This window comes from Microcebus murinus, chromosome 2 (genome assembly GCF_040939455.1).
Source record: "Microcebus murinus isolate Inina chromosome 2, M.murinus_Inina_mat1.0, whole genome shotgun sequence".
NCBI lineage: Eukaryota > Metazoa > Chordata > Mammalia > Primates > Cheirogaleidae > Microcebus > Microcebus murinus.
In genome coordinates this window covers 53,190,141-53,201,900 of record NC_134105.1, presented here as the reverse complement: position 1 = coordinate 53,201,900, position 11,760 = coordinate 53,190,141, and the positions used below count along the sequence as shown (strand labels likewise).

Sequence of the window (11,760 nt, the reverse complement as noted above, 5' to 3'; positions counted from 1 at the left end):
GTTAAACTCCCCTTTCTGGGGAACATTTTCTCTCCGTGGCCCCAGGGCCCTTTAAATGTTACTGTGACTGTTTTCCTCAGAAACGGCTGGAGCAGAGCCTAACTTTTGTGCGGGCGTTTGGCAGCGCTCATCTTCGCGGCCCAGGGGACCCCTGGCAGGGGGCGGGCGAGGCGCGGGCACCGAAGGAGACCTGTGAGGAGTCCGAGCGGCCGGTGCAGGGGCGGGTCGCGACGCGGGGCCCCTCCAGGGCCCGAACCTCGGCCCTGCGTGAGAACGGGGGGAAGAGGGGCGGCCAGACGTCCGCGTAGCTCCACCAGCCCGACCTCTCCCCCCTCCCGGCCGGGACGAGACGCGGCTCGCGGCGGGAGAGCCGAGCGCGGACAGCGGGCGTGCGGGCCGGAGGGAGGGCCGCGCGCGGAGGAAGGAGCGCCCGGCCGCCGCCGCCCGTCGGGCCGGCCGCCCCGCCCACCCCAGCGAGGCGGAGCCGGCGCCGGGAGGAGCGGGCGGAGGAGGAGAGGTCGGAGCCGTCTCCAGGAGCCCTTAGAGACCGAGTCCCCGGCGGCGGCGGCGGGGGAAGCGCACCGGCGGGCGGTGAGCGCCGAGCGGCGGGCGCGGTGGTGAGCTGGGTCTCCGCGGGGACCGGGGCGCGGCGCGGGGCGGCGGCCAGCGAGTTCGGGGCCGCCCCGGAGTCCCGGGCGCTGGGAAGCGAGATGGAGGGAGGGAACGAAGGAAGGAAGGAAGGAGGGAAGAGTGTCCCGGAGGGCGGGGACTGGTCGGGGCACTGGGCGCCGGGGAAAGGGTGGAGGAGGGAGGGCTAGGGACGCCGAGGTCTGGAGACGGACGGCGCGCGCGCCCTCGACGGGTGGCGGCCGGAGAGCGCAGGAAGCGGGCCCCCTAGGGCTGGGGCTGGGGGCAGCGGGAGAGGGCCCCCGCCGGCTCGCCCGCGTCCTCGCCCGCCTGCGGCCGTGCGCCCCGCTCCCGCCGGGTCGGGAGGCCCCAGTGTTCCCAGCCCTTGCTGGTGGCGGTGCCAGGCTTTGCAGGAGGGTTGGAAGCTGGGGGCGACGGGGACGCCACGCCCCTCTCCCCTACTTTCTTCCTCTCTTTGCTGAGACTAGCCGGCGGGAGCGCAACCCTGGAACCTTCTGGGGTCTGGCGGGGAAATAGCGGGTCGCAGAGGGCAGAACCCAGAAGACACACCCCGCGAGGGCCCCCCAGCAGTGACCCGGAGGCTGTCCTATTGCAAACTGCATTTGCAGATGATAAAGGGGAGGTCGAGGCTCAGTCTTAACGTGGTTTATAAAAAAAAGCATTGCCCAGGCAATTCTTCCGTGGATCAGGGTGACTTTTTTTTTTTTTAATCACTTTCATTAGGGCATATCAGTTGAAGCTAATTTTGAAACGCTGTAACCAGCGCCTCCCATCACTCACTTGTCCCTCGCTTTGTGTATCTTGTAAACTTGGCTGAAATCGTTAATGACGCACGGTAAGGAAGCCGTGATTCTCGTTAAACCCACCGCGGTGGAGTGAAACTTTGGACGACTGGAAATCCGAGTGAAGGAGCCGCCGAGGCCTGTCGTTTTGTGGCCATCCTGTTCGGGCGTGGTTGTATACAAACAAGTGGACGGAGGGGGAAACAGCCGGACACCAGAGTTAGAAGGGAGGTCCCCGGCGCCCACGTGTCAGGGCACGGTTAATGGCTGCCCCGAGTGCAGACAAACCCGGGATTTATTGGACCTTGTGGAGTTGGACAAACTTCACATGATCAGCTTCCTTCCCATCGGTTACTTCCTCTCCCCCCTGCCGTCTTTGCCGCCACAGTTTATGTTTCCTGGGGCGGTTGTAGCTTCGCCTGAATGGATTGTCTATAATGAATCTCTCGGATGCTGTCAGAGGCAGGGTCTGTGTCTGTGTGTTCTCTATTTTAAAAGCGGAGTTTAGCTTTGTTTTTTAAAGTGCTAGTCACCAGACTGCACCATTGCTAGTGCTTCTCAGCTCTCCAAGTAAAATTATCGCAGGATCGTGGCCCTCACCTAGGAGAACCAGGAAGGCAGGCAGCGCTAGAAGGACGGGATTGCATTTTACCATTGCCAAAACAATCACATTCAAGTTAAGGAGCTAGTTTTTCTTTTTTTCTTTTCTTTTTTTTTTTTAACCAAATTGTACTAGCAAGCCTGCTTTCCAATAAACTAACATGTGATTCATACAAACGCATTTTTTAAAAGTAATTAAACATTTTACAGAGAGTTAAGTGGAAGAGGACTTTCAGATCAAATGTTCAGTCCCTTGCCTTCTCTAATAGTTAACTAGCACCATAAAGCCCTGGTTTAAGTCCAAAAAATGCTGAACACTCTAACTACTACTACATCCTTAGACCTTATAAATGATGCAGTTATAGTTTTCCTGTGTTTAACCCAAGTAACTTACTAGGTATCAAACACTGGGCAGAGAGCATTTAGATTTCTATAGAAATATATTAAAATGTGAATCTGTGTTTCACAAAAGGCTGAAAAAATTACTATTATAAAAATTTCTATGTAGATAGCTCCGATCTTATTTGAAAGACTAGCTCTCTAACAATTGGATTTGTGGGTTTGTGTTGTCATTTGTCAGAGAAAATGGGGGTTTGTCACTTGCAGGAAAAAGAATCAAGTTTAGAATGTCATTTACTGTTGGATTTTTTATTAGGTGGGGTTTTTTTGTTGGTGGGGGGGCAAGTTTTATGTCAACTTAAATTTAACCTAAGAAGGTTAAGTTGTGAAAGTTAAGTAAATTTTTCTGAGCCCTAACTTGGAAGAGAAGCAGTTTAATAGTGGTTTGAGGTATGGGCTTTGGTGCCAGATAGTTTTGGATTAAAATATTAGTTATTTAACCTTTTTCAGTCAAGATTTGTAAAATGGAGAGAATAGTGTTCTCTCTCTCTCTCTCTCTCTCTCCCTCTCTCCAGTCTTCATGAAAGTATATGAAACAATCTTTGGAAAACACTTAGACTGAATCTAACACACAGTAAATATTCAAAATTTTTAGATATTTTACGTATCTATAATAGCTTGCTCAACCAGGCTATTGGATAAATTACAAGGTGGCAGCTTGAACCTTCTGGAAATGCTAGATAGAGCAATTTTAAATTCCAAAGAAGGTATGTTTATTTGTGTGTGTGTAAAATATTTATGTGTGTGTGTGTGTGTGTGTCATGCTCCTACCACAGCAGTATGAATAATTATGATTAAGGGATTAATAGTTTTAATACGCTTTTAGTGCTAAAGGTATAGTTGCATAGTAATTTTAACAGGCAGCCAGAAACATTTCATTAATTATCTTTTAAAGTTAAAGAGAATTTGTATTTCAAATAGCTGTGTTTATTAGCTCTGGGTAGAAAATTAAACCAGGAATAGAAAAAGTATTTGTCTTTAACCAAGTACGATTTTTTAATTAAAGTATGAAAAACTGTGACCCAGGGGTATCTGGTTATTATTTTTGCACGTGCCGATGTCCAAGGCCAATAGATATGAAGTGTTAGGACTGATTGTGAGTGTTTGTCTTATTTTTAAACTTTTGTAAGAATGAGTGTTCAGTTAATTCAAGGAATCTACTCATCACATCATTGACTCATTTGCTAAAATTTGCAAAATTTTTAAAATGCTTCCATCTTTAAAACAAAACCCTTTTAAGCTTCTGTTGTTTTCCTGTTTTGTTTTGTTCAATGTACATCAGGTGGACAGAATTAGGCAGATCGTGAATCTTAGCTCATGTCACAGATGACTTCTCATTTTACTACTAGTTCCACTGAGACACAGAGATGGTGGTTTATAATAATTTTAAATAACTATAAAGGCTACAGTGTTATTATGAATTGTTTCTTGACTATGACATTATACTCTCAAGCAGAGGAGAATTTGATTGAATAAATTATTCTTTTCACCCCTAAAACATCATAGCATAATGATGGATTCCTGGATCATACTTCCAGGTGTGTAGACTGTGGGCAAGTTACTTAATCTGTGCTTCAATTAGGTGTTGTGAGGAATAAATGAGTTTATCTACGTAGAGCATTTTAGAACAGTGCCTGGCACATAGTCCGTGTTCAATAAATATTAACATTAATTATTATTGAAATTTCCTCTTTCTAAATGTTATATTTTGAGCATGCATTATTTTTGTAACAGGAAAACAGCTCTACAAAATTTTAACATTTCGCCCAAATCTAAACAAGCTCAGTAATTTAAAAAGTCCTGCCAAATAGTACTTACAAAGTAAGAGAATATTATTAGGCAATCACCATTGCGTCTTTTACATGTGAAATGGATTGCAGTATTAATTTGTTGAACAAATTAGTTCTACTAGATCTCATCCATTTTCCTTTTTATTAGAAATTCTAAAAAATCAGTAATGCATGAAGTCTGCTATAGTTTAAAAGCGGAAAGACAGCATGCACAGTTACAGTGCATTATTACAACTACCTTAAAATTGTTTTTAAACTATGCATTAAAAAAGACTAGGAGAAAATATAGTCAAAGGGGTGATGGGATTATGGTGCCCCTCCTCCAGCTTTTCCCCTAATGAGTGAAAAATTCATTTGTAGAATACTCAAAAATAATTCTGGTTTATTAACTACAAAAGCAGGAATTGTTGTTTTGGAAAAAAACTCCAACTTTCATGGCAGTTGAATTACCTTTAGTTAAGTGTCAAAATGTTTTTCAGTGAGAATTGTTTAGCAGTAAAAGAGAGGCCCTTTTATTTTTATTTTTATTTTATTTTTTTTTTTTTTTAGCCGAAAGTTAGCCCGCCATTGTTGCCTAGAGAGGCCCTTTTAGAAGTTTGTGGGTTGATCTTCATAAGAGAGAGTTGAAAAGTTCACCAGTGGGTTATTAGCATTTGCATATAGACCTGGTCCATGGATCTTGAGTTTATGGAAGTTGTGACTTCCCAGGTCCAGGCTGGCATTAACAAGCTGCATTTGTACAGCACCTTCAGAGTATCAGACACTGGACGGTGGTGATGAGGAAGACATTGGTGCACACAGTTTAACGAGAAGGTTCAATAGATAAAAAGATAGTTACAGCACAATTGTGTGAATCCATTTTTTTGATGAATATCCTGGGCCCTTTCTAAGCCCTTCCCATATATGATCTTGCTCAGTCCTCACAGCAACCCAGACGAGGAAGCTGGGGTTCCCTAAGGGTATGAACCTTGCTCAGGTGGCAGGAGCAGCATTTGACCCAGAGTTGTTCTGGTGCCAGGTCTCATGCCGTAAGTGTTCTGCTGAGAATCGAGGTGCATCCAGCTGGAGGTAAGAGTGAAGAGAGCTTTATGGAGGCAGCTTTGTTTAAAAGTTATAAATCAAGAGAAACATGAAACATAAAACATCTCCTTTTATTTATTTTTATTTTTTTTGAGACAGAGTCTCGCTTTGTTGCCCCAGGCTAGAGTGAGTGCTGTGGTGTCAGCCTGGCTCACAGCAACCTCAAACTCCTGGGCTCAAGCAATCCTCTTGCCTCAGCTTCCCGAGTAGCTGGGACTACAGGCATGCGCCACCATGCCCGGCTAATTTTTTCTATATATATATTAGTTGGCCAATTAATTTCTTTCTATTTATAGTAGAGACGGGGTCTCGCTCTTGCTCAGGCTGGTTTCGAACTCCTGACCTCGAGCAATCCGCCCGCCTCGGCCTCCCAGAGTGCTAGGATTACAGGCGTGAGCCACCGCGCCCAGCAAAACATCTCCTTTTAAAAGTGAGGTGATCCCTGAGGAGACTCATCTTTGCCTGTCCCTTGGGCTCACCACTCTTCAGCCACAGCAGTCAAAGCTTCCCAGATGGCCACGAGACCCAGCAGGCCTGAAGTGGACACCCAGGCCCAGGGCCTTGGTGACCTGTGGAGTCCGCCTCTCCCATCCCTGGCCTCTCGGGGGCCTTGAGAGGACAGATGAAGGAACTGACCTGCCAAATCCTGTTCTAGAACCAACTCACACCAAAAGGTCCTGACCTCCCTGCTTTCCTCTCTCAGGAACAACGGGAGAATAGTGAACAGGTAGCTTGGATTCAGCGCTGAGAGTGGAGGCGATTTGACTGAAGGTAACTTCTAGCTGGATTAGTCCATGTATTCCGGAGTCTGTCTTGAAAATCGTTTCTAGTGTCACTTAAATGTTTGGTTTATCATGTCAGGCTTTATTGGGTATCATAAAAGTGCTTAGCTCTGAGTGTCTGGTTGCCATCCTGTGACAAGGAGGTTTTTTGTCTTCTTTTAATGGGTCTATATTTCAGAGGATTACTGTATAGTAAAAAGCAGAGTGTTGCAGACTGTTATGACTCTTGATACTTTCATTTCTGCTGGAGGATTAGGAGCTAAAAAAAGAACTTTTTTCAGGTCTATCTGAATGAATCACTTGCTAAGAATCTTCTGTATTTCCACAGTTATTGATTATAAGTAGGTGACTTTGGGGCCAAAGAGTCAGAGGCCTTATATTCTTTTTTTTTTTTTTAATTTGAGACAGAGTCTTGCTTTCTTGCCTAGGCTAGAGTGAGTACCGTGGCGTCAGCCTAGCTCACAGCAACCTCAAACTCCTGGGCTCAAGCAATCCTCCTGCCTCAGCCTCCCAGGTAGCTGGTACTACAGGCACGTGCCACCATGCCCAGCTAATTTTTTCTATTTTTAGTAGAGATGGGGTCTCAGTCTTGCTCAGGCTGGTTTCGAACTCCTGAGCTCAAGTAATCCTCCTGCCTTGGCCTCCCAGGCGTGAGCCACTGCACCCAGCCAGAGGCCTTATATTCTTATGCTTTCTTACACAATAGGCTACCAGTCCCCTTGCCTTCAAGGTCATGTAACAGACTTAGGATCCCATTTAGTTGACCAAGGAGAGAAGAGTACGCTCTGGTTGAATTAGAGTTTGCATGATCACAAATGCTCACTGGAGTGGGGTCTGAAGAAGCTGTCATTTCTGCACTTGCATTCTGTGCATGGAGAATTGCCTTCATTCAGCATGGCTGTGTGCAAACCCATATGTGCTCATTGCAGGTGGACTCTTAACTTCACTGATGTACAATAATCAGGCTTTTATTTAGCTGCAGGCAGTTGCTGCCAGCCAAGATGTCCCTGACCACTGGACACTACACCCTTAGCCCCCACTGGGACCCTCTGACTCAGACCCCAAGCTTGTGGTAACCTCAAATTTTGTCTGCTTTTTGGGAAAAAATCATTGCAGAGAAAAAGCACGAGGCCTTGCCTCAAAAGAAGACTCAAACTGAAATCCGTTAAATCCCAAATGAGCTACATCTAAGGATAGGAAGAGGAATCAAAATCCAAAAGCTGCTTAGACTTTCTTGAGGCTGTCTGAAGACCTTATTGAGATAAAATTGTCACCCCAGGTTTATTCAACCAGAATCTCAGGCACATTAGAAAGGTGTTGAAACCGATAGACTAGATGCCTGAGCTGTACCTAAACTAATGAAACCTTTTGGATTATTAGACCATCCATGGCCTGCAAATTAGACCACTGGGCTTCATGTGGGTGTATAAGGTCATGATTGGAAGTTCAGATAAGTTGTCATAAGAGGGTTGGATGTCTGGCCAAGAAGCAAGATTGTGACTTCTTCATGGGGCTGCCTTAAACTGTTGTCTGGGTTGTTCACTGCACAAGAGTACCTGGCCAAGGAGGTAAATGTGAGGCTCAAATCTGTTCAAAAATTCATGCATCCTGGGTTAAGATTGCCTCTGCAGAAAGAAGGGACACTTATTTCAATGCTATCGAGCCCACAAGGCTAGGTCCACATGGAGGAGGGCTTTTTTTTTTTTTTTTTTTAAACTTAAAGACACAATGTGGCTAAAAGCAGCTCTGCTTCTCAAAGCCCCTTCAGCCACAACTGCTCTGTGGCTGGCAGAGTCTGGCACATAGTAGGAGTGTAATAAATGCCAGAAGAATGAAGGAATAAAACTGTGTTCTCTGCAGTATATGCCAGCAAGCTACATGAGCCAGTTTTTTTAATCAAAAAAGTACAGTTGATCATATTTGCCAGGAAACACTCAGTGGGACACGTTCCCTCTAGTGGGCTTCTTTCTCCTCAGTTCATTTCCTAAGGGGCAGCTAATGACCAGTACTTGGGGTGCTGCTGACGCTGTTTACTGTTAGCTGAACACCAGCCTACTTGGTGTCACTTAATACATGTTGAGGTAGCCTGCACACCTCATGTAGTGTGCCTGGTGCAGGGAATGGAGTAATAGTAACTCCTGGGAATGTGGAGAGGGATTTGTGTTATTTATTGACCAGCTGTGGACCCTTTCCTTGGGGACAAGGTACAAGCGACAGTGGCTGCAGGAGTCTTTGGAACTTTTACCTATGAGCGGTTGCTGCTTCTGAAAAAGACTTTTCTAGTTTAGGCTAAGAAGTGGGAAGCCTTGTTGCCAAAGCTACCAAAAAGTAAGGAAGAGAGTTTATCAGTGTCTCCCTTAGTGCCAATGGGCACTTTTTGCATGCTTTCTGTTTTAAGTTGCTCCTTTAGAAAGTAGACTATCAGAATTAACTCCTCCTTTTGGCTGCTCTCTTGGGAGGCATTTGTACAGCAGGTAGGATCAGCTGTGTTTAGTGGCTCTAACTGCTAAGGCAGTGAGTGGTTCTGAGTATAAAGGTGCTAGTTCATGCTTTGGACTTTGGCCTGTGGTAATTTATGGAGAGACTACACCTTATGAAAAAAGCTAACAGGTGCAGAAATGTGATTGTCTTTTGCATTTAATATAGTTACATTCAGCCTTCTTCAGACAAACTCAGATTCCCAAAGCAGAAATAGCATAAAATGACAATTCCTAACAAGAATTCCCTACAGAATGTCTTTAAGTAGCAAACTCACCTGTTGCATTTACGGAATAATTTGATTTTATAAAATTCCAGGAGCCTCAACTTTTCAGGGATATTTCTCTGTTGAATGAAGCAGAATATTCTAGCACATGATTTGCCATCTTTTTTTAAACATAATATTTGATGAGCAGCATGCTTCAGTCATTACTGTCTAAATCCAGAGAGTAAATAAATGCCCCTGGCATGCTGCCTGGGAGGCAATCCTGGTGTTTCTATCTTTGCCTCTCATTCACTCTACAGTTCTCTGACTTCCTTCTGGCTGTAGTAAATATCAGGGCACTCAGAGCCACCCATGCCCAGCAGGTGACATAAAACCGAGCAGAAATCAACCTCTTCATGCTCACTGCGCTTACCTCCTAAACTCTGGACTGAGATTTCTCTGACTTACTGATTTTCATGTGAGAACTTACCTTCCTAAACCCAGGTTTTCCAGACCCCTTCTTCTGAGCTGGTTGAACTCCACCTTAGCTTTGTTTCTTCCAAGCTGTTATTGTCGTATTCTTCACACTTCTAGAAAAATAGCTTATACAACCTCTTCATTTTTAAAAAATATGAAATATATTTAAATGGTCTCCAAAAAAACCTCACAGCCATACAAAAAGGTAAACACTGAAAAAATCTTGCTCCCAGCTTGTCCCCATTCAAGTCTTTCCCACATTCTCTACAAGTAGCAATTTGCAAAAACAAGCAAATAAGAATATGTGATATTTTTATTCTTTCCCCTTCTTTCATAAAAGTTGGTATATTATTAATATATATACTCTTCTGTGCCTTGCTATTTTAAATTAGCAGCGTGTCCTGGAGATATCAGACATTTATCTGTCTCTGTGTCTGTCTGTCTCTGTCTCTCTCTCATTCTCTCTTTCCAACAACATAATAATTTTCTATCGTGGATGTGCCATGGTTTATTTGACCAGTCCCCTACTGTGGGACATTTGGGCTATTTCCAGTCTTTTGCTTTTACAACCAGTGCTGTGATAAAGGTGTAAGTAGTAAGTCGTTTGCCTTTGTGAGGGTGTGCCTAAACGTTGATTCCCAGAGGCGGGACTGCTGAATCACAGAGCTCTGTGGTACCCCTGTGGAAGAAGGGTCGACTCATTTTGCTCTCTCATTGGCAATGCGTTGGATAGGCTGGTCGCTGACAGGCCCACCAGTAAGAAGAGTGTAAGTTCTTTTTATTTTTGCTAATCTGGTTGTTAAGACATGGTGATTTAAAATAGTTTAAATTCCTCTGATTATGAGTGAGGTGGGTGGAGGTTTGGGGCTGTTTGTGCATCTTTTCCTGCATGTTGTGTAGGCCGGTAGACTCTCCTGTGGGCATTATTGACCTTTCTCCTTGCATACATCTCTGTCAGAATCTCTTAAATACAGACTTAAGAATGTGATGGCTTTTTTGGGCCTAAGGGAATAGTGGGCTGCCAAATTGTCAGTGCAAAATCAAGAGAAGTGGAAAGTAGGGTTTTATGCCAGTTGCTAATGTCTGAATTATAAATAGTTTCGGCTAATGGTATTATTAAACTGGGGCTTCTCCAAAACCATGATGAAGATGATCTTCTAGTCTAGAATTTCTCCCTCTCAAACAAAAACAAGAGAGAGAGAGAGAGATGGAGAATATGTAAGTTTCAATGGCATTTCCTGCAAAGTCTTTTAAGAAATCTAGGATTTTCCGTTTACCTGTATCTCCTGAAAGAAGGTTATATATGCCGCATTTTTTGTTTGTTTGGTTGTTTACTCCTGAATCGGGTTCCTGTTCTCCCTTTGATTTCACCATCAGAGAGCTGTCTATTCTATTGCCAAGGAGAAAGAGAAGATAAAAGTACAAACACGATGTAAGAAGAAAGGCCAGGGCTCAGGATTCTACAAAGGGTGTGGGCTGGTTGTTGCACAGAAACATCTTTCTTTTTGAGGTGCTCTTGGGATACTGTTTGAATATAAAGTTAATTTTCATCTTTTTAAAACTGAATTCCCTCAAAAGAGAGGGAAATTATGGTTGGTGAAAAAATGGCTGTGGTTTTGTTTGTTTTTAGAAATTCGTAAGAGGCAAGCCTGTATAAGGTTGGCCTACATCTCCATTAAAAAAAAAAAAAATCAACTACCACAAAAAACCATCTTTGTCAGAGTTCCCACACTAGCAGCGAGTGACCCATGAAAGATCCCAAAGAGAGGATCTTATCTTCCAGGCCCAGTTCTCGGTTTCTTTTCAGCTCCTGAGTATGTATTACAGGTTCTGACTTTTGTGATGGTTGGTTTAAAGCTCCCTGGATGCTTTGTTTTCCTTCTAGCCCTTATCTCAATCTATTGCGATAGTATTGATCTCCCTCACTGTGGTGTCAGCTCCATAAGGACAGGATATTGGTCTGTTATTCTGTCCCCAGTACCTAAAAGGGTAACCTAGCACCTTTGGGCGCTAGATCAATAGTGGATGAATGAATGCTTCCAGACCCACCTGGGTCTTTGTGGTCAGCTGCATTAGGGATCCTGTGTCACACAGGCCTGGGAGAGGTCATGTTAGCTGTTCCTTGCCCTTTTGGCAGGATACTCAACCCCTTTCCAGCTCTGGCAGCATGCATGGTGGTTTAGAGCTTGAATTTACAGTCTGAATCTCTTGGGCAAATCACCTGATGTCTGAGAATTCTCTGTTGCCCATTAGCAAAACAGAAATAATAACACCGTATTTCAGCAAATCTAAGATGCCATCCATTATGAGATGCGCCATTATTCTATACTTGTGCCACTAAGAAAGGAAAAAAAATGCTGACTATTAAATTATAACCCACATCAACTGTAAGAGTGTATTAGTTTTCTGTGGCTCCTGTAACAAATCACCACAAGTTGAGCAGCTTAACACAACACAGATGTATTATCTAACAGTTCTGTAAGTCAAAAAACAGGATGGGCTTGGCTGGTTTCTCTTCT

The 11,760-nt window shown here is 44.4% G+C and overlaps 1 protein-coding gene across 3 annotated transcripts in view; it reads left to right on the top strand.

Moving 5' to 3' along the window:
- The first annotated feature begins 473 nt into the window (after positions 1 to 473).
- GNG12 (G protein subunit gamma 12) overlaps positions 474 to 11,760 on the top strand; it is a 133,521-nt gene continuing 122,234 nt past the window's right edge. For 2 of the 3 annotated variants that reach the window (XM_020288826.2, XM_075999275.1), the window contains exon 1: positions 474 to 617. The gene's annotated coding sequence lies outside the window, so the exon portion shown is untranslated. The remainder of the gene's footprint in view (positions 618 to 11,760) is intronic. The other variant, XM_075999269.1, reaches the window with a different exon arrangement.